We start from the raw sequence: 2,652 nt of genomic DNA, 5'->3' as shown, positions 1-2,652 counted from the left end.
GGGGATATCTGCTTTCTGCTTGCCAGGTGAGTCTTCTCACTATACTTTACCTTGAGTAGGTAACCAGAGTTATGTGATTAGAGTATTTGTATGCTATATGTACGTGATGTGTTGTACTGCATTATTTCTATGTGATTTATGCTGTGCATGTTTATAGAGTTGGAACCGGAAGGTTCCCAGAGTTAGAACCTGAGGGTTCACAGAGTTTGGGTGCACGGACCCATAGAGTTATAGCCTCGAGTGGCTAATATGTGTTATGTGTGGTATTTTGGGGAACTCACTAAGCTTCGTGCTTACAGTGTTTTGTGTGATGTTTTTCAGGTTTCTTTCAGTATCACGGGACGGCACCGGCTTGATTGTACACACCAGAGAAAGAGTCATATTTTGGAGGATACTGGTTTTCTATGCAAGTGAAAATGGAGGTATGTTTTGTAAATCGACTATGAATGAGATTTTAAACAAGTGTTTCTAAGAATAAAATGATTATTTTAAATGAAAATTTTGTCTTGAAATTTACGGTGTTAAGTGATCAAATATCAACTTTGTTGTAGAACATTACTTGAATTCCCCTACACGGGAGTCCATCTCTTGTGTGGCTTGGATCATCACCATGGACATTCCTATGAATGCGTCTTGTCGAACAAAACCAACCCCATCTAATAGAAGGGGTTGGAGCACCGATATGGCATTGTGTGAGCAGGTACCAGAACATGAAATCCCTAAGGTCATAGCCACCCCATATCGAAGGTGGGGATCATACGACTGTGAAAAAGACGAGACCAGGTGTGTGGTCTGCAGTAATTATTAAAGTTACTAACTACCACAACAATTATGGAATGTGGTATATAGAAAGAGAAAGAACAAAGACCTGTTTCGGTTCAGAGCAGAGGACAAACCCGAGGGCTAACACCACAGTCCTTCTAACATCATCACTCGCGTCTGAAATAGCAAAATGCAGAAGTTGTTGGATTGCCTTTTTATTTGTTGTCCCATTGTATGCTAATGCCAATGCATAGATGTCCCCGCATCTTATTATCGGGTCTCCATCACGGATCATGATATCAACCATAGTCACAGGAGCCACTCATGTGGTCACGTACCACGTTTTGAACGTTCCGTACCCAAACGGGGTACAGAGTCGATCCCATTGCATGAGTCGATCCCAACGCCATGCAAAACGTTCTCTGGTACGGCTCCTTGGCAATCCAAACAAGCAACCGGTATGATGACAGGAACGCATTTCCGTCGAATTGGATTGCAGCAATTCGCCGATTGGGTCGGCGATTGCAAAAAAAAAAAACCGGCGATTGGATCACCGATTGGGCAGGAATGGTAATGTCGGTTCCAAAAAGTAATGACAATTTGTCTGATTCCTCGATACCAAGTACGATTAGCTTATTAAATCAGGCCCTTGTCACCATAAACTTCAACTTCTCAATTAGATGATTCTTGCATTCCACTATAACATCGACTTCCATTAATACACTTGCCGATTTCTGCTTTTCACCTTGGCAATGGCAAGGCTAGTATTCATGTATCAGATAGTGAAACAGAACCATAGGAAAATTTTGTTAACATTGGTGAGAACGGGGACATAACAGTAAGTGCAACAGGAAGCAAAAAAAATGATAAAGAAGCTGGCAAACCTCTTTTAGAAGAAGTGACTATGGTTGGTTCGGGTACTAGTAAGAATGTTGGTGGATCAAAACAATGAATTTGTAACCATTGCAAAGTAAAATATACAAGCTCATACACTAGGATTCATACACATTTCTTTGATGCTCAAGTTGGGAAGACGACATAAATTAGATTTTTAGCTATGATTAAAGATTCATCCAAGCTACAACGAAACGAATTTCAAGCAAGGTGAAAGAAGTCGGGAGCGGAGGTGTGTCAAGAACTTTAAAAATTCAATCCTTTCAAAAAATACACCATCAAAAAAACGACTTGAGTATGCTTTTGGTGTCATGGAGCGAAATATGATGGACATCAAAATCATGAGAGGCTTGTATGCTAATGGTATCTCATTCAATGTCTTGTGGAATCCTCAATTCACTGAAATGATACAAGCCATCAAGAAGTCACCCATGGATATAAACCTCCATCTAGTGAAAAAGTAAGAACCGTTTCGCTAGATGAGTGTTTGAGAGATATTGATAAAGAATTAATACTGGTGAAAGATACTCGGTACACTCAAAGTCTTTCGATTATTTCGGATGGATGGTCTAATGTCAAACATAAGCCACTTCTCAATGTTGTTGTCGTCAATGCTCGTGGTGCAGTGTGTATGTATGTGGAAGATTATCCGGGGGTCGAGAGAACAAGAGTGGCAAAAAAAAAGATGGGTTTAGTGATAGCCGATACACTTTCAACATCATCCCAAAACGAATCATCTTTAATTGCATCACATACTTTTGCCCTATTAATTCTCGTATTTTCATCCCTCCATTTAACCCAATCTCTCCAAGAATTAAGGACTATAGTTGTGGCAATAGTCTCCCTACACCCCATAATTCTTTTTAAAATAATATAATAAAGTATTTCACAATTGCTTTTCCCCTCTATAGGTATCACTCATCCAATAAAATTTTTGTGCCATATCTTTAAAAATCAAGTTTAAACTATGAATACCAATTGAAGCCGTTGGTCCAA

At 39.6% G+C, this 2,652-nt stretch overlaps 1 pseudogene; it reads right to left on the bottom strand.

Annotated features, from left to right (window-relative positions):
* Positions 1-555: 555 nt before the first annotated feature.
* LOC145035194 (26S proteasome non-ATPase regulatory subunit 1 homolog B pseudogene) lies at positions 556-1,069 on the bottom strand (annotated as a pseudogene).
* Positions 1,070-2,652: the final 1,583 nt, after the last annotated feature.

Source organism: Lactuca saligna, chromosome 3, assembly GCF_052625555.1.
Source record: "Lactuca saligna cultivar CGN05327 chromosome 3, ASM5262555v1, whole genome shotgun sequence".
NCBI classification, from domain to species: Eukaryota; Viridiplantae; Streptophyta; class Magnoliopsida; order Asterales; family Asteraceae; genus Lactuca; species Lactuca saligna.
Note: the sequence above shows the minus strand (reverse complement) of the source record. Positions and strands in the feature narration are given on the sequence as shown.